Raw genomic sequence first — 27,613 nt, forward strand, 5'->3', positions numbered from 1 at the left:
GGGTGTGGTGTTTTGGTTACAATTTTAAGTGCCGAAAGGAGAAATATAAGATACAATGAAATGATATAACTCATTAACACTCTTATTATTTACGTGTAAAAGTAACTAAATACAGTTGTGAGATACTGAATAATATGAGTAAAATTATATGGTGTGCACCTGTCATACAGTCATCAGTTCCACATGCTCCTGCTGAAAATAGCTGAGCCCTTAGTTCCTCGGTACCATTGACCTTTTCTTTAAAAAAAAAAAAAACATTAAATCTATTTCTACTGTAATTTGCTATCACATATTGTCTCCTCTCCCTTTTAAAAACAACGTTATTTCTCTCTCTTTTTATAATAGAGTATTCTGAAATCTTCTGTTTGTATTCTACATTGCAGCTTCATTTCAAATCCAAATCCTTACAATTGGCATTGCTTAGCAAATTAACAATGATATACTTCGGTAGATATCTTGTTATGATTGCTATTGTTTTATGTAACAATTTGGCAATTGCATAAAAAGACATGTATCAATGATTCTAATAATTGAAATGCCATTTCCAGTTCCCCTTTAAGTGGAGGAAAACCTATTCAAATTAATTCATTTTAAAAAACCCCACTGTTGCAAGGCAATTTTAACAGAATGATACCACTATCTCCCTTGCTCAGAGGTTGCTATTTACATATTTAACATCCTGAATCTCTAAAGGGAGTTCAATATCATGTAAGCATTAGCATAAGGCAAGCATGTGAACCAGATACATCTACCTATCGCTTTTTACTTGGTGTTTTTCCTCCTTTAACTTTGTCATCAAACTCAGAAACCGTCAGCTTCTGGCGCCCTCTTGTGGACAAATGCTCCTACTGTTTTTGGCAGCTCCCTTGTTTAGGGAAGTTTGAAAAAACGAATCATTTTCCTATTTATTTACGCAAAATAATTTGGATTTCTGAAATAGTGTGGCATTTGTTGCTCAGTTACAGAATTGGGGAACTGAGAGAAATTTCTGTTAAAGCAAGCATAAAACACTGAAAAAAAAACCACTCCCGATAAAGCAATGAAATTCCTACTACATTTTTGATTTGTTAGATGGGATTGTTGGTTCTAACTTGTATTGATAATAATTAATTGCAAGAATACCAATCATGTCTGCTTCCTTCCTTCTCAATTTAGGACTTGACTAACGGGGAGGCTTCCATTCAGCATTTGTTTTCCCAGCTCCAGGGTCAGGACTCACCGTGATCACTGGAGCCCCGGCGGTCTGCTACTGCAGGATGGGTCCTCCAACACAATTCCATAACCCATCCTACTGCCATTCCTTTCCTAGCGTCTCCTACAACAGTGTTCTCCTTTGGCCCATCCTCCTCATCCTGTCCTCCACTGACACATTAATTTTCCTTCTTGTGTTCAGGAAAGCTTAATTGAGCATCAGTGGGCATTTAAGATGAGCTGGAGTCTGAGTAACTAACAGTAGAGGGATTAGCACAGTGCTAATGTGATAATAGGGCTTAATGAGTCAGGGTATAACCCATGCCCAGACCATACAAAGCTAGGAAAAAAATTAGGCTCATAGCAGTGGTCATGTAAATTATTTCTTTGACTGTATACCTGCCTTTGTGAGATCTCCAGCCGCTTCCAGGTGTCCCTATCTCAACTATTTCTGGGAGTTCCTGTAAATTCCCATAGGTGTTCAAACAGTTTTCTTGGCCACCACACAAACACTTTCCTTTCTTTAGCTGGACTCTAGGAGATGCAGGCTGCCACGTGTTGCTTGTTTGTGTATATGTAGGTGTCTCATGAATGTGTTGCCCTGAGGTGGCTGCTCTTGCCTTGTTAAGGCCAGCTGAGGTCACTGGGGCAATGCTCTGTGTTGAGACATGTCTTGGTCACTGCTGATGTGCTAGTGCTCTAGGTATGTCAAGGCTTCGCCAAGTTTTTTGACTTTTTAGATCTGTATTGGCTTCATTTCCAAATGCGAAAAAATCCCACTCTTGTTCTATAGTCTTCCAAAGTTCAAAAGTAGTGCTGTTTTGTGTGCTCAGTATCTCTCAGACCTTTGAGCTAGGCAGCTGTCTTATATTTCTGCCAAAGGCTCCTCCCCTCGGGTTCCCGGAGAGACAGAAGGAAGAGAGAGCCTATGAGGAAGAGAGGAAGTCACAGAACGAGATGAGACACACTCGCTTTATATCACTCCTCGCACTCTTTTACTCAGGGCATTTTTATTAGATGAAACAGTAAACATCACTTCTCTTTCTTTGCTCTAAGGCTATTTTTAATTTTCTCAAACTGATTCCTTGTGGCTCTGATTCATCCATTCTCCAGAAATGCTCAGGCACGTCTGCATCTAGGAAGAATGCAACTTAGGTGTGTGTGGGATTCTCTCCATATTAGTTAATGGTGACAAAGGCGATAGTGGACAGTGGTGACCAGGTTATGAGGAGGGAAGGAACCTCTTTAGAGGAAAAATATTGGCAGCCCTCATATTTCTAAAATATTGCAGAAATTGCTCTTTTGGGGGGAGTACATCCATGAAAACTTTCAGTACAGTTTCAAAAGTGCTTGAATGTATCATGAGAGCATAATACTAAAAATCTCACACTCTTCTGTCTTATAAAGTACTCCCACTTTGTGATGTGTTCAGCAAACATGCCAAATTATTATTAAGCTCATCGTTTACAAATACTAAAGTTATAAGACACCTAATGGCCAAACAAATGCATATATAAGTAAATAGGCATTACCTAAAGGCATTATCTGTTATTAGAATCATCGGTACATATCCTTTTATGCAATTGCCAAATTGCCAGATTATTACATAAAACAATAGAAAGCATAACAAGGTATGCTAATTTGACTGCTTAGCTAGAAATTTGCATAAAGACATTTTTGTTTCTTCTATTTTGCAAGGTAATTATATTAAAATGCTCCCACCTCCCCATTTCTGCTGCTCACATTTTATGGCCCAAAAATACAAAAACAGATTCTCCTGATATTTACAGTATTGCGAAGTGGAGGCAACCTATTTAGTTTTGAACTCAGATGCCCCAATTTTCTAGCTGAATCGCCTAGGACGAGTTCTCTCAATAGTCTGAGCCTCAATTTCCTGATGTTAGGACATTGGATAAATAACACTAGTGGTACCTACCTTATAGGTGGCAAGACTTAACTGAGTTCATCAATAAAACGAAGGACAGTTACTAAGGCAAAATAAAACTTTTCTCCCTATATAAAAGTAAGTTTTTGTATGTCAGTTATTCCTCAATAAAGCTGTTAACTAAAATGAGAGACGTTTTTAAAATGAAAGTTGTCTTACTGGAAGAAAATGTTAAGTTCGACTCCTGAAAAATCTTAGCTTTCTTTCAAAGAAGGTAAAGTTCTGAGAAAGACAGGAGGGCTGTGCTTCCTGCTGCATAGTGTGGAATGCAGGAAGAGTATTCCTGGAATGAGTATCTGGGGGCAACATGAGTGGGGACCATAAAGCGTCCCTTCTGATGAATTTGTATCATCACTTTACTCTTTCACTTGAGCCAGCACTGACCAATACAGTAGCCACTGGCCACACATGGCTATTGAGCACTTGTAATGTGTCTAAGCTGAATTGAGATGTAGTGTCAGTATAAAATGCACACCAGATTTTGAAGACTTTATATTAAAAAAGAATGTGAAATAGTTTATTAAAAGTTTAAAAACATTGATTACATGTTAAATCGGTAATATTTTATATACCTATTTTTAAAAAGAAATATGTTATAAGTTATTTTTGCCTGTTTCTTTTTACTTTTTAAATTGTGACTGCTAGGAAACTTAAAATTATATATGTATTTTGAATTAGATTTTTATCAAACAGTGCTGTGAGCCACATACATTTTCACCTTTCCTTGATGACCCGAAGATACACAGAGAGGGCATACTTTCTGGAAGACTGGATTTAGACCTTATGACTTTAAATCTGGACACCATCAATAAATAGCTGTATGATCATGGACAGGCATGTTAATGTCAGAATCTCAGGATTTTGTATTTTTTATTTTTTCCAGAAGCAGAAGGGTGATATTATTATGTGAGTCCACAAATAGAGTTGTGCAAGAAATACAGGTTTATTTTTTCATAACTGGAGTTAATTTCTATTATGAATGTCTAATTTATCTATTAAGGAAAACAATCTCAGTTAATTCAGGTTCACTTAGCCCATATACACAAAATCTTCCCTCTTCCTTGAATAGCCCTAAGGTAAGGAGGCAAAGAGTATTTGATCCTGGGTGTTGTCATCTATCTCTCCTAGGGACATTCTCTTGACTGCCTGGGGTTTAGTCATCATCACTGCTGTTTCTTTCTCATTCCCACTGCAAGGCCTCATTAGGAATCCTAGTTCTCTTTTCCATAACAGATCCAATGTGGGATTTATGGAAAACAGTCCCCAAGCTACAGAACATACTTCATAGGTGTATTAAGAAGAATAAACAAGGTGATCCTTCTGAAGTGCTTAGTACAATGCCTGATATAAATGAAGCCTCTAATAAAAGTAGTTAATATTACTAATGCTGTTGATGCAGATGTTCTGGCTTTCAGGCAGTGCACTTTGAGTTTCTAGAAATTTAGCTGCCAGAAAAGAGGTGAGTAAGGGTGTCATTTTCTGTTGCTTCTTTTTCAGTAGTTCTGAGCTAGGAGAGCAAATGTATACACTGAGGGGAACAGTGCAGTGTTGAGGGGGTTGAGGTTTGGGGACAAAACAAAACATTAGTCTACAATTACTCCCTGGTTTTGATCAAGAGTTTAGCAGCTAGGATTGGTGCTGGGAAGACACCATCACATGTGGGTGGTGGTAGTTGGGTGAAGACTGGTAGACCTTCTAACATTGGAGGGTACCATGGCAGAAATAACAATACCACAAACATCTACTAAGTGTCTCTGACATGTCAATAATGTGATAGGTGGTGTGGAGGATACACAAGAAGTGGAAGTCATAGTCCATGTATTTGAATAACTTACAACTGGATAAACACAAAATCCACATTGCATTTCTAGAATGAGTGATGAGGATAAGTTGGAAGGCTGACTGTTTCTGCATGATCTTGTGTGATGGCGATGCTTTGGTGGAGATGTCAAAGCTCAGGATTAATACTAAAATGTTGGCTGGGCGCAGTGGCTCGCGCCTGTAATCCCAGCACTTTGGGAGGCTGAGGCGGGCGGATCACCTGAAGTTGGGAGTTTGAGACTAGCCTGACCAACATGGAGTAACCCCCCATCTCTACTAAAAATACAAAGTTAGCTGGGCATGGTGGCACTTGGGAGGCTGAGGCAGGAGAATTGCTTGAACTTGGGAGGCGGAGGTTGCAGTGAGCCAAGATCGTGCCATTGCATTCCAGCCTGGGCAACAAGAGCAAAACTCCATCTCAAAGACAAACAAACAAACAAACAACCTAAAATGTCAGATATAGAAACTCAATTTGTTAGTGCTCTTTGAGCCAATATGGCTACCAGCAACTTATTCTCTGGGCAATATGATGGATAATCAGAATATTGATGTATTTACAGTGAAGGATATTCCTTTCAAGAGAGGAGAATGCTTGCACAAAATTTAGTGACAGCTAATACCCACCAGAAGATAAAATAAATAAGTTCTTTAATTTTCATTAATATTCATTTATTGACATTCATTTTATCATCTGGTGAATTCTAGCTGATACTAAAAATTAATTTAAGTTTATAGAACAAATTCTTTAGCATCAAAAATTTTATCGACTAATTACATTAAAAATATGCAGATTGGGGAAAGACTACCGATATTAAAATGTTAGCAGTTACATTCTCTCATATTAAGAAATCTTATATCAGTTTGAGGAAAGGCAGTGTTTTGCAAAAGCATGGTTTGAAAACCACTGCTACAAATATTGAATGATTTAACACTGTCTTGATGATTCTCTGTTTTGCACTCATATTTATTAAGGGGTTAAGACATGATCTGACCTTTGAATGAGGTATTAGATTTGGATTAGAATTAAGAAATAGGACCTATAAGCCAGAGAATGAATAAAGTGTAGGTGAAAGGAGATGCGCAGACAGGCTTTTAGTAGAACGCAGAGAGGAATCAAATTAGAGACTAACAGGAGGGAATGTTGTCTGGAGGCTGATTTGATAGACGATGTATCATATAGACAATTTGATAGATGATGTATCATATTAAATTGCAAAGTGGCATGAAGAGAATGATGCTTGTCAGAAGAAACCTGAGCTAAAAGTTTTTCACCTCATGAGTTCCGTTTCCAAAATGTTAAAGTCTCAGATCATAAAGAGCGGTTATTTTGGCCAGGCACGGTGGCTCAAGCCTGTAATCCCAGCACTTTGGGAGGCCGAGACTGGCGGATCACGAGGTCAGGAGATCGAGACCATCCTGGCTAACACGGTGAAACCCCGTCTCTACTAAAAAATACAAAATACTAGCTGGGCGAGGTGAGGGGCGCCTGTAGTCCCGGCTACTTGGGAGGCTGAGGCAGGAGAATGGTGTAAACCCGGGAGGCAGAGCTTGCAGTGAGCTGAGATCCAGCCACTGCACTCCAGCCTGGGCGACAGAGCGAGACTCAGTCTCAAAAAAAAAAAAAAAAAAAAAAAAAAGAGTGGTTATTTTGTGTTTAACTTCTCAAGCACTTCTTAGGAGTCACCTTAAAAGCAGTTTTTTAAAACATTGTTTAGAGAATCAGCTATTTTGAGTTATTATACAAGCTATAAATGTCTGATTTTAAAACCCCCTTTGCCTCTCAAAGCTGTCGTTTTTAGATAATTTTTTAATAGGCTCTGAGGTAGAAGGTAGCATATGCTGCTAACACACCTAATCTAGAGTTATTACCCAATCTTCTGGTTTCAATAGTTCCTCCCGATCTCTTCTAAATTTCATTTCATAAAATCAAATTGAGTTATAGGATATTAAAACTGCAAGGGATCTTCATTCACATGGTTATATCTTTGTGGTTTTTATTTTTTTGTTTTGAATTCTTGAAAGGATTAAAAGAAATACAATACAAAGTAATCTTTGTTTTTCTAGGTGTTTCCTAGGGACTACAGCAACATTATAATCTGGTCAAATTTCAACATTCTTCTTATGCGCTGTATCTAGAGTTAGAACTTGTGTACTTTTCTGGCATCTGGATAAAGATTGCTTTATCCAGTCCTTTACTTACTAATTTTGCACTCGATTGTATAGAGTCCATCCTCCAGACAAATGAACAGAATATGGGATATATATTTTCATGTCATAATTTTGGTCAATGTAGCAATACTGCTTCTCTGCCTTCACTGTGTATTCTTCAGTGCCAACTTGGCTAGGCCACAGGACCCGAATATTTGGTCAAACACTAGTCTAGATGTTGCTGTGAAGGTATTTTTTAGATAGAATGAACATTTAAATCAGTGGACTTTGAGTACAGTAGATTACCCTCCATAATGTGGGTGGACCTCCCTCTATCAGGTTAAGGCCTGAAGAGCAAAAATACCGACTCCATGAGGAAGAGGAAGAGGAAGTTCTGCCTGCCACCTGCCTTCAGATTTGAGCTGCAACACCAACTCTTCTTGGTGCCCAGCCTGCTAGCATACCCTGCAGATTTGGGACTTGCCAGCCTACACAATTGCATGAGCCAATTTCTTAAAATAAATCTCTCTTTCCATATATATATTTCCTATTTGTTCTCTTTCTCTGGAGAGCCCTGGCTAGTACAATCAGTCAAGTATGATTAATGATCTACCTCTGGCCAAAATTCATCACTATTCCTACAGGTTAGAGTTTAATGTAAAAGTATGAGACTAAAGTCACATTTCATAGTTGCAGAAATCAGTCTTCATGAATAAAGAGAATAAAAATGGAAACCCCAAAACGAGAAGAGAATTTACTCTACATGATCTTATTATTGCTCAAGAACTCACCCCTTCAAGTAAGAGAATATTTCTCAGTATCAGGGGTTAGTTACCGTTGGAAGCAGATTCAGGTTTTGCCTGCACAGTTTGGGGACCTTTCTTTAAGAAGTTAATACAAAAGTACTAAAATGAAATTAGGTATGAAGTGAATATTTATATAGATTGAGAAAAAGAATCATAACAATTTACAAAATTTTAAAAGCTGAAAAATACTGTAAACACAACAAAATCCAGAAAGGAAATGCATACTTTTAATTAATATATATACTTAGTATATATCAATATGTATAATTAATATATACTTTTAATTGCCTAATCGATGTTTATTACTCTCTCCTCCTCCAGTTTTTGGTGTATATTTTTGGTTGCCCCTTCAGAATAGAAAGGCAATTTAGTTCATACATTTCAAACTATGTTTCTCCTCCATTACCAGTAAACTTCTGCATTAGTCCAGTCTCACATTGCTAGAAAAAAATACCTGAGACTGGGTAATTAATAAAGAAAAGCAGGAGGAAGAGAGAAAGAGTGGGGAGTTGCTATACACTTTTTAACAACAAGATCTTGTGAGAACTCTATCACGAGAACAGCACCAAAGGGGGAAATCCGCCCCCCTGATCCAGTCACCTCCCTCCAGGCCCCACCTCCAACACTGGGAGTTACAATTCCACATGAATTTGGGCAGGGCCACAGATCCAAACCATATCAACTTCCATGCCAGATACTGTAAGACACACTCACATGGAGATAGGACCTCCGGTCTGAGCCTTTATGTGACCACATTGTATGAATGTGTGCAGCGTTTCCAGGAAAGATGTATTTTTGAAAGCCTTTTCTGTATGACTGGCAGTAACTTAACTATATATTGAAGCAGCTGCAAACCACATAAATATATGCCACATGACCTTAAATGTAGCCTTAAGCAGATCCTAAAAATGCCATGGCCACGTCAATACCACTCTACCTGAGGAGACAGGCAATGGGAGGAAACTCACAGTGGAAAGAGACAGAGGTCATCCTAAGAGAAAGTATCTCCATTTGGTAAATTTACAGAACCTTATGATTATGTGAATGTGGCCTTGGAAAGGACCTGGGGAAATGAGAGATCCCAAAGCTTCAGCACTGGCTACTGTAGATACATCACACCCGTCTCTTTTCACACTTCAAGATAATTTTTTAAAGACTCATTTAATAATATATATTCCTGCTACTGGAATTATTGTGTGAAATTTTCCGTAATTAACTGTAAATATTTATACTGTGAGTATGGGAACTCCACGTGAATAGAAATGAAATATCTTTAAATCACACATTTGCAATGAATATTTCAGAGCAGTGTAATTGAATCTTGTGTGTAATTATGACAGACATACAAAAATAGTTCTCTCTTTAAAGAATGTCTTTTTGTTTTTTGTCCTAGAAGGGCACAGGAAAGGAGCAAGAAAAAAGTTAAACAGGTTTTGTCAGGGGAGGTTGACTTTAGAACAAAATACGTAGTGAAGCCATTCATAGTTAGAAATTATTTCAAAAGAAAATTGCCGTTGGCTTTCAAATGGAAATTTCAGGAAGAAAATGTTAATAAAAATGTAATGGTTATAATGGCAACCCTAATGATGGTGATGTTATGTGTGTGTTATTATATGAATGATTATCATAATCTATGACACCTATTTTAGTACATTAAGAGCTGGAATGGAGTGGTGCTTATGAGGTCATGATTTATTCTCTCTTCCTTAGCTCTTTGAAATGACTTTGCTATTATTTCTAAATTCTCATTCTATAATAGGGCCATGCACATCTGACACAAAGAATCAGATTGAAAGGAACATTAAGTCAGCTTCAATTCCTCTTTCATTATTCACAGGACTAAAGACTCTTCCAGTTAAAATCAGTTCTTTGGCATCTTCTTATTGATTCTGAAAAAGGCTTATATATAAATTTATATAGGAATCTGTGGCAGCCCGGTGCTTTGATTTCCCTCTTTCCAAACTCTTCCTTTCGACACTAATGTCCTTATATAGCCCCCCACCACTAGGACTCTGGGTTTGGTCATGTAACTTGCTGTGGTTATCAGTGGACATCAGCCAGTGTGACACAAGCAAGGCTTGTTGAGGGCTTTCACATTCAAGTTGTCTTCTTAGAAAACTCCATCTTGGAACCCAGATATTGTGCTGTAAGAAAGTACAGGCTATATCACTAAAGAGAAACACCATGTGGAATATCCCTGCACGTCCTCACTCAAATCTCATGTCGAATTGTAATTCCCCTTGTGTTGGCCGAGGGACCTGTTGGAAGGTGATTGAATCATGGGGGCAGTTTCCCCTTGCTGTTCTTGTGATAGTGAGTGAGTTCTCAAGAGATCTGGTTGTTTGAAAGTGTGTAGCACTTCCGCCTTTGCACGTGCTCTGTCTTTCCTGTTGCCATGTGAAGATGTGCTTGCTTCCCCTTCATATTCTGTCACGATTATAAGTTTCTTGAGTCCTCCCCAGCCATGCTTCCTGTACAGCCTGTGAAACTGTGAGTCGATTAAATCTCTTTTCTTCATAAACTAGCCAGTCGCATGTAGTTCTTTATAGCAGTGTGAGAACAGACTAATATAGGTCCCCAAGGGTGAGACAACACACGAAGAGAGAGACTATTTGAACGAAAACCAAAGTGCCCCAGCCAAGTTTCCAGTTGAGTGTAGTCATGTTAGAGACCTCAGTTATCAATACATGGAACAGAACAACCCAGTGAACACAGAGAAATGTGAAAAATAATATAGCATTGTGCTTTTAAACCAGTAGAATCCCCAGGGAATGCTTATGTTTCATAAATCCACCCCTAAGTATTACCTTTGGATTACTTACCAATTTCAGGACTTCTCTGAAAATGTGCAAAGATTTTTGTCATTGCCACTTAACTAAAAAATACTTAACAGGACATCTCTTCAGGACACAGCAAACATTTCCTCCAACAAATTTCATGTTTACTTAGTCTATAAAAGTTGCTTAAAATTACCAAAAATTCAGATTTTCTAGTTTTAACAAATTGGCACAGTGACTGTATGTATTTCTGTTGTTTTCCCTTCAAATGTTATGCATTTTGGAATGAACACAGTCTCTATAATGGATGGAAATTAAGATAGAGATCTATGATTCAAAATGAAAGATGCTCATACTTTTGAAATTTGAAGGGATCTTAGAGATTATTTTAAAATGTTGGGATTACAGACCTACTTGAGAATCTGAAGTAATGGATATTTTTCCCAGAAAAATGCATATGCTCTGGTGTGTTCACAATACATACCCAGAATCACAGAATCTTAGTGTTTTTAGATCTCTTGAAGCCCATCAGTATACTCCAGTCTAATAGGGGGAAAACCTGGATCTGGTCTGTCCATTTCTCTTCACTTTATTCATAAAGTTATCAAGCCAAGGTGACATATTGAACTAGTAGTAGATCTAGGATTATAAGTAACAACTTTTACCTTAATAAGCTACTGTTCCCTATGTCTTCTCTGATTTCTTTCTTTCTCCCATACCACCATCATAAAACAGATAACTTACTAGTTTCCAAGTCTCATTAACAGGAATAGTTTTGGATAGACCATACAGTGTAATGGTCAAAAGCATAGACTTTGGAGTCGAGTCCTGGCTTTGTTTCAAACTTTAGTTATAGTTCAGTCTTTCTTTCTTTTTTATTTTGTGATAATTTTTATTGTGTATAATCAAGGTATACAACATGATATTATGGGATACATATAGATGGTGAAATGGTTACTATAGTAAAGTAAATTGGCATATCCATTGCCTTACATTGTTACCCATTTGTGTGTGTGTGTGTGTGTGAGTGAGGAGTAGCTGAGTCTACTCATTTAGCATGAATCCCATATACAGTACAATTTTATTACCTATAGTCCTCATGTTGTACCTTGGATCTCTAGACTTGTTCATCCTACATATCTGCTACTTTACATTCTCTTACCTATACCTCCAATTCTCTCTCCACCCTCACAGGGGTAACTTCTGTTTTGTTTTCTTTGTATATTTGATTTTTTTTTATTTCACATACTAGTGAAATCATGCTATATTTTTCTTTCTGTGTCTAGCTTATTTCACTTAGAATAATGTCCTCCAAGCCTATCCATGTTGTGATAAATGACAATATTTCATTCCTTTTTTTGGGCTGTATAATATTCCATTAACATACGTACCACCAATTATCCATCTGTTCGTCAATGGACACCTAGGTTGTTTCTATAACTTGGTTATTGTGAATAATGCTGCAATGAACAAGGGAGTGTGCAGATATCTTTACAAGGTAGTGATTTAATTTCCTTTGAGTATATGTGCAGAAGAGAGATTGCTGGTCTGTTTTTAATTTCTTTAGAAACCTCCATACTATTTTCATAATGGGTGTACCAATCTACATTCCTACCAACAGAGTACAAGAGTTCCCTTTTCTCCACACCCTAGTCAACTTTTGTTATCTTTTGACTTTTTTTTCTCCTCCTTCTTTCTCCCCTCTTTTGACTTTTTGATAATAGCCATCCTAACAGATGTCACATAGTGTCTCATAATAATTTGATTTGCATTTCCTTGATAATTAATGATGTTGAACACCTTTTCCTATACCTGTTGGCCATTTTTATATCTTCTTTGGAGAAATGTCTCTTCAAGTCCCTTGTCCATCTTTTAATCAACTTATTTTATTTTATTTTAATTAAGAGACAGAATCTCACTCTGTCATCCAGGCTGGAGTATGGTGGTGTGATCTTGGCTCACTGCAGCCTTGATTTCCTGGGCCCAAGTGGTTCTCCCAGCTCAGCCTCCCTAGTGGCTGGGATTTCAGACTCACACCACCATGCCCAGCTTTTTACAAGTATTTTGGAGAGACAGGGTCTTTCTACATTGCCTAGAGGTGTCTCAAACCCCTGACCTCAGGTGATCCTACCCTCTTTGGCCTCCCAAAGTGTTGGGATTACAGGCATGAGCCACCAAACCTGGCCTAAGTAGGTTATTTGGTTTTCCACTATTGAGTTGTATACATTTTGGATACTAACTTCTTATCATATATATTGCTTGCAAATATTTTTTCCCATTCCATAGGCTGCCATTTCATTTTGCTGACCATTCCCTTTGTTGTGCAGAAGCTTTTAGTTTTATGTAGTCTCATTTATTTATTTTCGCTTTTGTGTCCTGAGCTTTTGGTGTGATACAAAAAAAAAAAAAAAAAAAAAATCATTTCCAAAACCAGTGTCCAGGAGATTTTTCTCTACATTATCTTCTAGCAGTTCTACACTTTCTTGACTTATATTTAATTCTTTAATCTACTTTGAGGTAATTTTTGTATAAGGTACTTAAGGGTCCAGTTTCATTCTTTTTTACATGAAAATTCTGTTTTCCCAGCACCATTTATTAAAGAGACCATCCTTTCCCTATTGTGTCCTCTTGGTGCCCTTGTCAAAAATTAGTTGATTGTAAATGTTTGAATTTATTTCTGGGGTCTCTATTTTATTCTCCTGGTCGATGTGTCTGTTTTTATGCTAGCACTATACTCTTGATTACCACAAATTTGTAACATAATTTAAAAACAGGAAGTGTGATGCCACTAACTTTTTCTTTCCCAGAATTCTTTTGGCTCTTTTGGGTATTTTGTGGTTCCATATGAATTTAAGAAAAATTCATATGGAATTTGAAGAATGCAATTGGGGTTTGATAGGAATAATGTTAAACCTCTATATTGCTTTGCTCAGTATGTAATTCTAACAATATGAATTTTCTGATCCATGAGCACAGGATATATTTCCATTTATTTGTGTCTTTTGTTCATCAATGTTTTATAGTTTTCAGCATATATATATATAAATAAAATATCTAAATATATATATATATATATATATATATATATATATTTTTTTTTTTTTTTTTTTTGAGTCAGAGTCTCACTCTGTCACCCAGACTGGAGTGCAGTGGCATGATCTCAGCTCACAGCAACTCCTGCTTCCCAGGTTCAAGTGATTCTACCTGACCCTCCCTAGTAGCTGGGATTACAAGCATGTGCCATCACTCCAGGCTAATTTTTATATTTTGGTAGAGATGGGGTTTCGCCATGTTGGCCAGGCTGGTCTCGAACCCCTGACTTCAAGTGATCTGCCCACTTAGGCCTCCCAAAGTGTTAAGATTACAGGCATGAGCCACTGTGCCCAGGCAGTATACAGATCTTTTACCTCCTTGGTTAAATTTATTCCCAGGTATTGTTTTGATGCTATCACAAATGGAATTGATTTCTTGATTTTGTTTGCAATTTTTTTTTCTTTTTTTTTGAGATGGAGCCTCGCTCTGTTGCCCAGGCCGGAGTGCAGTGGGGCGATCTCGGCTCACTGCAAGCTCCACCTCCTGGGTTGCTTTTTGTGTATAAACGTGCTACTGATTTTCATATGTCGATTTTGTATCCTGCAACTTTACTAAATTCATTTTTAGTAACAGTTCTAACAGTTTTTCTTTTTGGTGTGGAGTCTTTTTTTTTTTTAACTTATGAGATTTTGTCATCTGCAAATAGAGATAATTTCACTTCTTCCTTTCAGATTTGGATGTCCTTCCTTCCTTCCTTCCTTCCTTCCTTCCTTCCTTTCTTTCTTTCTTTCTTTCTTTCTTTCTTTCTTTCTTTCTTTCTTTCTTTCTTTCTTTCTTTCTTTCTTTCTTTCTTTCTTTCTTTCTTTCTCTTTCTTTCTTTCTTTCTTTCTTTCTTTCTTTCTTTCTTTCTTTCTTTCTTTCTTTCTTTCTTTCTATTTTTTGTCTGATTGCTCTTGCTAGTACTTACAGTACTCTGTTAAACAGAAGTAATGAAAGTGTGTATCTTTGTCTTGTGCCATATCTTAGTGGAAAAATTGATTACAATGTCAGCTGAGGTTTTTGCAGAAGTGGTCTTTATTATGTTGAGGAACTTTCCTTTTTTTATCATTACACTTTAAGTTCTAGGTTACATGTGCACAACGTGCAGGTTTGTTACATATGTATACATGTGACACGTTGGTGTGCTGCACCCATTAACTCATCATTTACATTAGGTATATCTCCTAATGCTATCCCTTCCCGCTCCTCCCACCCCACCACAGGCCCCAGTGTGTGATGTTCCCTACCCTGTGTCCAAGTGTTCTTATTGTTCAATTCCCAACTATGAGTGAGAACATGCGATGTTTGGTTTTCTGTCCTTGCGATAGTTTGCTGAGAATGATGGTTTCCAGCCTCATCCATGTCCCTACAAATGACATGAACTCAAGAGGAACTTTCCTTCTAATGCCTAAGCTCTTCAACCATTCTAAGCTTCAATATTATTATTGTAATATGATGAAAATAATGGAATTAAAGAACTGTTGTAAAGATGAAATGAGATAATATATACAAAATACTTGGTACAATGCCTAGCACATAATAAACATTAAACAAACGTTAGTTATTATTATTATTATCACTATAGTTCTTGAAAACTAGATGGAGACACTAGGCTCAAAGTAATCAGGTGGGATGTAACATTCTGTTTCCTCCTTTTTTTTATAAGGTGAGCCATTTGAAGTGCTTTGCAGCTGGAGTTAAGACCAGAAAAAAAGTCAATTCAAGGTCAGCGTTCTGGCCAGTCTTTATGTTGCCTAGCTCTATTTTAAAATGATGCAGGTATGATACAATTTTGTTTTAAAATTGCTTATAGGTAAATAAAGTTTTAATTGAGTTATAATTAACATACGATGAAATGCTCAGATCTTAAGTATTTCATATGATGAACTTTACAATTATGTGCATTCCTGTAACTATTACCCAAAGCAAGATATTGTTTCTCATTGTGTAGAAAGTCCTTTGTGTTTCTTTCCAGTCAATTTTTACTCCATTCCATATCACAGCCAAAAATTGATTCTATTATTATAGATTAGATTTATTTGTTTTTGTATTTCATGTAAATTGCATCATGCAATATGTACACTTTTGGGTTTGGCCTCATTGGTTTAACAAAAGTTTTTGAGATCCAGGCTGGGTGTGGTAGCTCATGCCTGCACTTTGGGAGGCCAAGGCAGGCAGATCACTTTAGACCAGGAGTTCAAGTCCAGCCTGGCCAACATGGCAAAAACTCATCTCTACTAAAAATACAAAAATTAGCTAGGCATGGTAGCACGTGCCAGTAGTCCCTGCTACTTGGGTGGCTGAGACATGAGAATCGCTTGAACCCCAGAGGCGGTGGTTGCAGTGAGCAACTGCACTCCAGCCTAGAAGACAAAGCAAGACTCTGTCTCAAAAAACAAAAACAACAAAAAAACTTTTTTGAGATTTATGTATCCTGGTGTGTGTATTAGTAGGTTGCTGTTTTTTGTTTTTAATTGTTAAACAGTATCCCCTTACATAAACATACCATCTTTTATCTCCTATCTTAGACATTTGGGTTGTTTCCAGGTTTTGGCTATTTTTAATAAGGTTGATAAAAATTTTTTTTGTGGAAGCCTATTTTCTCTTTGTTCCCACCCCCCCAACCCCCCCCCCCTTTTTTTTAAAAAGACACAGTGGTCTCACTATGTTGCTCAGGCTGGCCTTGAACTCCTGGCATCATGTGATCCTCCCACCTTAGTCTCCTGAATAGCTGAGACTACAGGAGCCACACCTGGCTCCTTCACTTTTGAAGGATAATTTTGCAGGACACAGAGTTCTAGGTTGGTGTCTTTTCCTCTCTCGGTTTACTTCACTCCATTTTCTTCTTGCTTCCTTGGGTTCCGAGGAAACCGGTTGTAATCTTTATCTTTGCTCTTCTACTGTTAAGGGTTTTTCCCCTACCAGCGCTCTCTGGCTTACTTCAAGATTTTTTCTCTATCTTCGATTTTCTGCAGTTTAAATATGATATGCCTAGGCACAATTTGTTTTGTCAGTTTTCTTTTCTTTTTGGGGGGGGATTTATCCTGCTTGGTGTTTCTTTGAGCTTGCTAGATCTTTGTTTGACATTAATTTGGGAGAAATCTGTAGTCGTTATTTCTTCAGACATTTCTTTTTTTCCTTTCTCATTCTTCTTTGGTATTCTCATTACTTATATGTTACACTTCTTAAAACTGTCCCATAGTTCTTGGATATTCTTTTCTGTTTTCTTTTGTTTTAGTTTCCTTATCTCTGCCTTTCAGTTTCAGAAGTTTCTATTGACACATCCTCAAGCTCAGTGGTTCTCTTTTCAGCTGTGTCTAGTCTACTAGTGAGCACATCCAAAGCATCCTTCATTTCTACTATAGAGTTTTAAAATCTCTAGCTAGCATTTTTTTTAATTCTTTTGTAGAACTTCTGTCTCTCTGCTTACATCATTCATTGATTTTTTCATGTTGCCCACTTTTTCCATTAGATTACCTACCATATTAATTATAGTTAATTTAAAGTCCTGGCCTGATATTTGTAAGATTCTTGCCATATCCGCTTCTGCTTTTGGTACTTTCTCATTTTCTTCAAACTGTGCTTTTTTGGCATTTTAGTATGCTTGTAATTTTTTTGTTAAAAGCAGAGTAGGATGTACTAGGTAAAAGGAATTGAGTAAATAGACCTTAGCAATGTGGTGGTAAGGGGCAGGGCGTGGGGGAAGCTTTCCATAGTCCCATGATTAGGTCCCAGTGAGCTTCTGTCCATGGACTATAAACCTCAGAAATGCTTCTTATATTTTTTTACTTCCTTGGGTGAGACGTGATATCTAGAGGGTTTGGAGAGTTGGGTATTTCCCTTGCCATAGTTTAATTAGGCTCTGATAAAACCCCAACAGGTTAGGCTTTGGTAAAATAATTTCTCCTGAGGGCAGGTCTTATTAAGAACAAAATGCCCTGACTTATTTCAAAATGACTGCTTTTATCCTCCCGCAGCCAGAAGAAGGAAGGTGTCTATACTGTGAGATTTTACTAGAGCTCTTAGAGGTAAGTCAGAAAATGTGGGTTCTTCCCCATGACGGCTCCCCCACCCCGAGGTCTTAACTCTCAGAGCTGCCCACACTGAGCCTCCAGCAACTCATCAATTACAGTTCAGGTTTTCCTACTCCAGCAGTGGTTCCCACAGAGGCTTTTGCTCTGATAAGTTGTCATTCTCTGTATCTGCCTATCTCTCTCTTTAATTTTTGGAGCAGCAGTTTGCCTTGAGACTTCACTTCTCTGATAGATCTAAGAATAGGTGCTGATTTTTAGTCTGTTCAGCTCCTTACTTGTTGATGGAGTGACACCTGCCAAGTTCTTTACATGTTGGACTGGAAACTGGAAGCTCTGTACAAATCTTTTTGTGGACATGTTTTTATTTCTTTTGGCTAAAGACTTAGAAGTGGAATTGCTATAATGAAGATTTGTAGTGTTCCTTTTGTTGGCAATGCAGATTTACGACTACATTTAAGTACTGATGTCTTAGGTTACTCAGGCTGCCCTAACAAAATACCATGGACTAAATGACTTAAACATTTGTTTCTCACAGTATTGGAGGCTGGGGGTCCAAGGTCAAGGTGCAGGCCAATTCTGTTCCTGTTGAGGGCCCTCTTCCTGGCTTGTAGATGGTTGCTTTCTCCCTGAGTCCTCACATGTTGGGTCCTCACATGTTGGAAGAGAGATGCAGAGAGAGGGAAAAGAGGAGTGGATGGTGAGGGGGAGGGGGAGAGAGAGGGAGGGAAGGAGAGAGAGAGAAAGTGCACACACTCTGGTCTCTCTTTCTCTTCTTAGAAGGATGCTAATCCCATCACAAGGACCCCACTCTCAGGACCTAATCTAACTCTAGTTACTCTCCTAAGGCTCCATCTTCAAATGTCATCACATGGAGGGCTAGGGCTCTAACATAAGAATTTCGAGGGGATACAGAACTTCAGTCCATAACAAGCATACTTTTAAGTTTTTCTTGAAATCTACCAAGTAAATGTAAACGTATATTTGGGCAATGTTTCTTAAAAAATATACATTATCATAACATCATTGTTTTGCTACCAGCTATGAGATGTGCTGCTAAAAATGTATTAATTCAGAGTGTAAGTGTCATCAAATAAACTTTACCAATGAATTTCCTTATTTTATGCTTTATCAAGAAGCCCCTTGTTAAGGAGTGAATGTTTCTGTTTTCCTCCCCCACCCCCAATTCATATAATGAAACTTAGTCCCCAGTGTGATAGTATTTGGAGGTGGTGCCTTTGGGACGTGATTAGGTCATAAGAGTCAAGCCCCCATAAATGAAGTGAGTGCCATTATAAAACACATCCCAGACAGTTCCCTCCTTACTTCCAGCATGTGAGGGCACAGTGAAAAAATGACTGTCTGTGCCCGAGGAAGTGGGCCCTACCCAGACCCCAAGTCTGCCTACATCTTGATCTTGGAGTTCCCAGCCTTCAGGATGGTAAGGGATACATCTCTATTGTTTATAAGCCACCCAGACTATGGTATTCTATTATAGCAGCCCAAATGGACTAAGACACCCTCTTTTCTGTTCTTGGGTGATAGGTTAATTACCAGTGACGGTTGCAAGGTATTCCTGTTCTATGTGCCCCAACACATCTATCCTTCCAAAGAAGGTAGAAGTCCTGGGTTTCTAAGGTCTGAGCATTGATTGTGGGGTGTCAAAGCGTTATTGAAAGCAGAGACTGGACTCACCTAGTACCTCACCTTGGAGCTGATGACCAGGTGAGGGCACCCCACCACATGGATATGAGTGCAGCATCTTGCCTAAACATCCACTGTGGGGATATTCCTGGGTCCTTGGTAAATCTCTATGGCATAACTGAAAAGTGATGGGGGTGGAGGAGGGCTGTTTGATTTAGGAATAAGGTTGGAGCCTGTCTATATCTTTGCATCCCAAGCTGGTGACAAAGGGGAATTATGTCTTTTTTGTAACTAATAATTGTTACTGAAACAAATGTAGCAAATCATTCACATTAATACATTAACTGTACATTAAAATAATTCAAGTTATCCTCTTAATATCACTTTTACTTGCTTTTGTTCTACTGTTTTAATGAGAAGAGGTGCAGATCTAAGTGTCTGTGGGGATAATTTTGTATATTTATTAATGAAAACTTATATTTTGCAGTTTCATTTGCAAAATGATCTACAATTTTAATATAAGCAAAAATAAATATATTCTAGATCATCTGGTTGAACAGTTATAACTGAGAATGACCCAAAGGTCCCTGTGGAGTCTGCATTTATGATTATGACTTATGCTTCACCCAGTAAAGGATAAACGACAGCATAAGGTGCTGCATGGATTAAGTTTTCAGAGTAAATTGAGAAAAGTGAGTGAAGAATCGAGTCTTCTTATGGCATCAGGTAGCACCATACTAATATTACAAAAGGTCATCTTATAAAAATCTCACACTTTTACCCATCCCCACCCACCCCCAAATTTAATAATTCTCTTAGTTCTGAGAACAGTTGGCCTCCACATCTGTGGTTCTGCATCTGAGGATTAACTAACTGAAGATAAAAAATATTTGGGTTAAAAAACTGATAAAAAGTAACAATACCAGGCTGGGCACTGTGCTCATGCGTGTAATGCCAACACTTTGAGAAATCTCTTGAGGCCAAGAGTTCAAGACCAGCCTGGGCAAAATAACAAGACCCATCTCTACAAAAGAAAAAAATAATACAAAAAAATTAGCTGGGTGGGTGGCACGTGCCTGTAGTCCCAGCTACTTGGGAGGCCAAGGTGGAAGAATTTTTTAAGCCCAACAGGAGGAGGTTGCATTAATCTGTGATTGTGCCACTGCACTCCAGCCTTGACAACAAAGTAAAATCCTGCCTCAAAAAAAAAAAAAAAAAAAAAAAAAAAAAAAAAAAAAGTAGCAATACAAAAGTAAAAAAAAAACCAAACAAATAAAATAACATAGTATAATCACTATTTCATAGCATTTACATTGTATTATATATTATAAATCATCTAGAGATGCTTTAAAGTATACAAGAGGATGTGCACAGGTTATGTGCAAATACTATGCCATTTTATATAAAGAACTTGATGGAGGAAGAATCTGCTTCCTTGCTCACTCAAGTTGCTCACAGTATTCACTTACTTGTTGCTATAGGAACCATAGCAAATTGCTTCCTCAAAGCTGGCAGTGGCGAGTCTCTAGCAGAATGGAATCCTATAGGATGCACTGTAATTATGAATGTGACATCCCATCACCCATATTCTATTGGTTAGAAGCAAGACACAGATCCTACTTACACTCAAGGAGAGGAGATTATGCAAGGGTGTGAATACCATGAGACAGGGATCAGGAGGCCACCCACAAGTTTGTCCAACTCACAATAAATGAAGTATAAAATTTGCAAATAATCTTCTGCTATTAACCCTAACCGTTGCCATTCATGTTCAGCAAAACAGCATCATCTATCACATAAAATTAATGTAATTAATAATGAAAATAGTTTCACATTGATAGTATGTGATAATTTTTCGTCTTCAAAAAGAATTGTATGTTAACTCAACTTAACTTGAAGAAAACACTGGTTTATAGACTGTTTTCAGGATGGTTAATATAGTTATTCTTTAAGTTAGCATCGAAATAAAAGTCCCAATACTCCTGTATTAGTTTCCTAGGGCTCCTGTACAAAGTCTGACAAACCTGAGTGGCTAAAAACAACAGAAACTTATTCTCTAAAGGCTCTGGAGGCTAGAAATACAAAAGCAAGCTCTCAGCAGGGCCATACTCCCTTAGAAGGCGCCAAGGTAGAATCATTTACCTCTTCTTAGCTTCTGGTAGTTGCTGAAAATCCTAGGAGTTCCTTGGCTTGAGAATGCATCTCTCCGGCCTCTACCTCAATTACTCCATCACATTCCCTTGTGTGTCTCCTTTTCTTATAAGGACACCAGTCACTGGAGTAAAGGCACGCTCCACTGCAGTATGACTTAAGTTTAAATTAACTATTTCATCTGCAACAACCTTATTTCCAAACAAGGTCACATTTTAAGGATCTGGGAAAGCTGTGAATTTTAGGGGGACACTTTTCAACCCAGACAACCTGCCGAGTTTAGTAGTAGTAGCTCCATATGGTCGGCAGTTTCTGAAATAACTCTCAATGATCTCCACATCCTGGTAGTCACACTCTTTTGTGTGGATCTAGTGACTTTTCTTCTGGTAAATAGAGTAGACAAAAGCGATGAGATACCACTTTGAGATTATGTTGTACAAGTTTGTGACTTCTGTCTTGCCTGCAGACTCTCTGGCTCTTCTCACTTGTTTGCGCTGATGATGCAAGTTGTCATGTTGTGAGTTACCAATAAGACACCTACACGGTAAAGAACCAAAGGTGACATCCAGTCCACAGTCAGTGAGGAACTGAGGCTCTCACTCCAACAGCCTGCAAGGAACTGAATCCTGCCAACAGCCATTGTAGTGTAGAAGTCGTTCCACTACCAGTCATGTTTCAAGATGCTTCAGACTGACAGCTTGATTTCAGCCTTCTGAGATGATCCCTGTGAGATATCCAAAGCCAGAGGATCCAGCTAAGCTGCACCTGAATTCCTGACTTGCAGAAAGACTGAGATCATACTATTGTGCTATAGTGCTAAGTTTTGGGGTAATTAATGCCACTTCAATAGATGTTAGTTAATACACCCCATTTAAATTTTTCTTCTGTATCATTCTCAACAAATATAAACTTGGGGATGTTTTTACATTTTCTTCCACTTAAAAAAATCAAGTACAGTCTAGTGTAGCTTAATATAGCATAACACTAATAGTATCACTGTAAGCTTTCTGTGAATGATTTAATAATACCGGGTGAACTTACTGCCCATTATAAACTGAAGAAAATCTCAGAGATTTGATCATTAAGGTTTAATAAGGGTTGATGGGATTAATTATTATAGCCACATCAACAACATAACTATGCTGTGTGTTTGCTTTTAACTGAAGTGCTGTTGCTTTTGTTCTGGGCATTTGAAATAAATATAAATTTGTTTTGGTTTGCTAGTTTATATTAGTTGATGAGTTTGTTACTATCCTCTGAAGGCTAGGGTTTACAATAAAAAAATGATTAGTCATTTGACATACCACTCTCTGTTCTACTTCTGTTTATTCTAAAAGAACTAGAAAGGTTAATTTTTTTTTTTTTAACCAAGAAAATCTTTTATTTCCAGTTTCAACCCAGAGGCTATATAAACCTCCAGGGAAAAGCCTTGGGAAAAAAATAATAGGATATAAATGAGGTCCCATTTTCTTTTCTTTACAACTTTTATTTTAGGTTCCGCTGGGACATGTGCTGGTTTGTTACATGCGTAAATTGCATGTCTTGGGGGTTTGGTGCACAGAATATTATGTCACCCAGGTAAAAAGCCTAGTACCTGATAGGTAGTTTTTCAATCCTTACTCGTCTCCCATGCTTCACTCTTAAGTAGGCCCCAGTGTCTATTGTTGTCTTCTTTGTGTCTACGTGTACTGAAAGTTTAGCTACCACTTATAAGAGAGAATATTTGGTATTTGGTTTTCTGTTCCTGTGCTAATTCACTTAGGAAAACGGCCTCCAGCTCCATCCATGTTGCTGCAAAGAACACGATCTTATTCTTTTTTATGGCTGCATAGTATTCCACGGTGTATGTGTCCCACATTTTCTTTTTTTAAAATTTATTTTTTATTATTTTAAAAACATTTTTGTGGGTACATAGTAAGTGTATATACTTATATGGTACATGAGATGTTTTGATATAGGCATGCATTGTGAAATAAGCACATCATGGAGAATGGGATATCCATTCCCTGAAGCATTCATCCTTTGAATTATAAACAATCCAATTATATTCTTTATTTTAAAATATACAATAAAGTTATTATTGACTATAATCACCTTGTTGTGCTATCAAATAGTAGATTTTGTTCATTCTTTCTATTATTTTTGTACCCATTAACCATCCCCCTGACCCCCAACCCGCAACTACCCTTCCCAGCCTCTGTTAACCATCCTTCTACTCTTTATGTCCATGAGTTCAATTTATTTGATTTTTAAATCCCACAAATAAGTGAGAACATGTGATGTTTGTCTTCTGTGCCTGGCTTGTGTCACTTAACACAGTGATCTCCAGTTTTATCCATGTTGTTGCTAATGATTGGATCTCATTCTTTTTTATGACTGAATAGTGCTCCATTGCGCGTATGGACCACATTTTTTTTTATTGATTCATCTGCTGATGAACACTTAGGTTGCTTCAAAATCTTAGTTATTATAAACTGTGCTGCAACAAACATAGGAGTGCAGGTATCTTTTCGATAGATACATTTCCTTTCTTTTGGGTATATACTCAGCAGTGGGATTGCTGGATCAAATGGTAGCTCAATTTTTAGTTTTTTTGAGGAAACTTCAAACCGTTCTCCTCAGTGGTTGTGTTAATATGCATTCCCACAAACAGCGTACAAGGTTCCCCTTTGCTTCACATCCTGATCAGCATTTGTTATTGCCGGTCTTTTGGATATAAGCCATTTTTAATGAGGTAAGATGATAATTCATTGTAGTATTGATTTGCATTTCTCTGATGATGAGTGATGTTGAGCACCTCTTCATATGCCTGTTTGCCATTTGTATGTCTTCTTTTGAGAAATGTCTATTCAAATCTTTTGCTGATTTTTGATTGGATTATTAGATTTGTTTTCCCATAGACTTGTTTGAGCTCCTTATATACTCTGGTTATTGATCTGTTGTCAGAAAGGTAGTTTGCAAATATTTTCTTCCAGGCTGGAATGCAGTGGTGCCATTTCAGCTTACTGCAACCTCTGCCTCCCGAGTTCAAGCAATTCTCATACCTCAGCCTCCTGAGTAGCTGAGATTACAGGTGAGCACCATAATGCCTGGCTAATTTCTATATTTTTAGTAGAGACAGGGTCTCACCATGTTGGCCAGGCTGGTCTCGAATTCCTGGCCTCAAGTGATCTGTCTGTCTTGGCTTCTCAAAGTGCTGGGATTACAGATGTGAGCCAATGTGCCCAACCATGTGCAGACGTTTTTGTTTTAACTTGATGTGATCCCATTTGACCATGTTTGCTTTGGGTTGCCTGTGCTTGTGAGGTATTGCTTAAGAAGTCTTTGCCTAGACCAATGTGCTGGAGATGTTCCCCAATGGAGTGTCCAGCTGTTATTGCATCAAAACCTGTCTCTCTCTTTATCTCTAATAATATTTCCTCTCTATATCTGGATGCTCTAGTGTTGGGTGCATATGTATTTTAAATTGTTATATCTTGACTCCTTTATCATTATATAGTTACCTTCTTTGTCTCTTCTTATAGTTTTTGTCTTGAAATCCATTTTGTCTGATAAAGTATAGCAACTTCTGCTCTTTCTTGGTTTCCGTTGGCATGGAAAATCTTTTTCCGTTCCTTTATTTTTATTCTTTGTGTGTCTTTATAAGTGAAGTGTGTTTCATGTAGTCAACAGATCAATGGGTCTTGTGTTTTCATCTATTCAGCCAGTCTATGTCTTTTGATTGGATAGTTTAGTCTACTTACATTTAACACTATTACCGATAAGTAAGAACTTACTCATACCATTTATAATGTGTTTTCTGGTTGTTTCGTGGTTTTCTCTTTCTTCTTTCCTTCCTTCTTGTCTTCCTCTATTGAGCAATTTTCTCTGGTGATATGATTTAGTTTCTCGCTTTATATTTTTTGTGTTTCCATTGTATGTTTTTTTGGGTTTGAAGTTATCATGAGGCTTGCAAATACAATCTTATAACCCGTTATTTTAGCCTGATAACAACTTAATACTATTTGCATAAACAAACAAAGGAAAACTAATAAAACTCTACACCATAACTTCATCTCCCTGATTTTTAACTTTTTGTTGTTTCTATTTATATCTTATTGTATTGATGATGCCTTGAAAAGTTGTAGTTATTATTTTTGATAGGTTCATGGTTTAGTCTTTCTACTTAGGACAAGTGTAGTTTTACATACCACAGTTAGAGTGCTATAATATTCTGTGTATTCAGGAGAAAGCAGGAAAGATCTAAAATCAACACCCAACGTTACAATTAAAAGAACTAGAGAAGCAAGAGCAGAAAAATTTGAAAGTTAGCAGAAGACAAGCAATAACTAATATGAAAGCAGACTTGAAGGAAATAGAGACACAAAAACCCTTCAAAAAATCAATGAATCCAGGAGCTTGTTTTTGGTAAAGATTAACAAAACAGGTAGACTGCTAGCCAGGCTAATAAAGAAAAGAAATAAGAATAAAATAGATACAATAAAAAATGATAAAGGGGAGATCACCACTGATCCCACAGAAATACAAACTACCATCAGAGAATACTATAAACACCTCTAAGCAAATAAAATAGAAAATTTAGAAGAAATGGATAAATTCCTGAACACACACACCCTCTCAAGACTAAACCAGGAAGAAATCGAATCCCTGAATATACCAATAACAAGTTCTGAAAATAAGGCAGTAATTAATAGCCTACCAACCAAAAAAGCCTAGGACCAGACAGATTCACAGCCCAATTCTACCAGAGGTACAGAGAGGAGCTAAACCATTCCTTCTGAAACCATTCCAAACAAAAGAAAAAGAGGGACTCCTCCCTAACTCATTTTATGAGGCCAGCATCATCCTGATACCAAAACCTGGCAGAGACACAATGAAAAAAGAAAATTTCAGGCCAATATCTCTGATGAACATCGATGTGAAAATCCTCAATGAAATACTGGCAAATAAAATTCAGCAGCATGTTAAAAAGCTCTTAAACCATGATCAAGTCAGCTTCATCCCTGAGATGCAAGTCTGGTTCAACATATGCAAATCAATAAATGTAATCCATCACATAAACAGAACCAATGACAAAAACCACATGATTATCTCAATAGATGCAGAAAAGGTCTTTGGTTAAATTCAACAACTCCTTCATGCTAAAAACATTCAATAAACTAGGTATTGATGGGATGTATCTCAAAATAATAAGGGTTATTTATGACAAACTCACAGCCAATATCATACTGAATGGGCAAAAACTGGAAACATTCCCTTTTAAAACTGGCACAAGACAAGGATGCGCTCTCTCACTGCTCCTCTTCAACATGGTATTGGAAGTTCTGGCCAGGGCAGCCATGCAAGAGAAAGAAATAAAGCGTATTCAAATAGGAAGAGAGGAAGTCAAATTATCTCTGTTTGCAAATGACATGATTTTATGTTTAGAAAACCCCATCATCTCAGTCCAAAAACTCCTTAAGCTGATAGGCAATTTCAGCAAAGTCTCAGGATACAAAATAAATATGTAAAAATCAAGCATTTCTATATATCAATAATAGACAAATAGCCAAATCATTAGCAAATTCCCATTCACAATTGCTTCAAAGAGAATAAAATAGCTAGGAATAAACTTACAAGGGATGTGAAGGACCTCTTCAAGGAGAACTGCAAATCACTGCTCAAGGAAATAAGAGAGAACACAAACAAATGAAAAAACATTCCATGCTCATGGATAGGAAGAATCAATATCGTGAAATTGGCCATACTGCCCAAAGTAATTTATAAATTCAATGCTATTCACATCAAGCTACCATTGAATTTCTTCATAGAATTAGGAAAAACTACTTTAAATTTCATATGGAACCAAAAAAGGGTCCGTATAGCCAAGACAATCCTAAGCAAACAGAACAAAGCTGGAGGCATCATGCTACCTGACTTCAAACTGTATTACAAGGCTACAGTAACCAAAACAGCATGGTACTGATACCAAAACCAATATATAGACCAATGGAACAGAACAGAGGCCTCAGAAATAACACCACACAT

General features: G+C 37.5%; 1 long non-coding RNA gene across 1 annotated transcript; it reads left to right on the plus strand.

The window, feature by feature from the left end:
- The first annotated feature begins 15,424 nt into the window (after nt 1-15,424).
- Nucleotides 15,425-22,814, plus strand: LOC135971130 (uncharacterized). The gene is made up of 3 exons (XR_010587209.2): nt 15,425-15,539; nt 17,738-17,788; nt 22,053-22,814. It is a non-coding gene; the product is annotated as an uncharacterized lncRNA (long non-coding RNA).
- Nucleotides 22,815-27,613: the final 4,799 nt, after the last annotated feature.

The sequence above is a fragment of the Macaca fascicularis genome, chromosome 6, assembly GCF_037993035.2.
Source record: "Macaca fascicularis isolate 582-1 chromosome 6, T2T-MFA8v1.1".
NCBI lineage: Eukaryota > Metazoa > Chordata > Mammalia > Primates > Cercopithecidae > Macaca > Macaca fascicularis.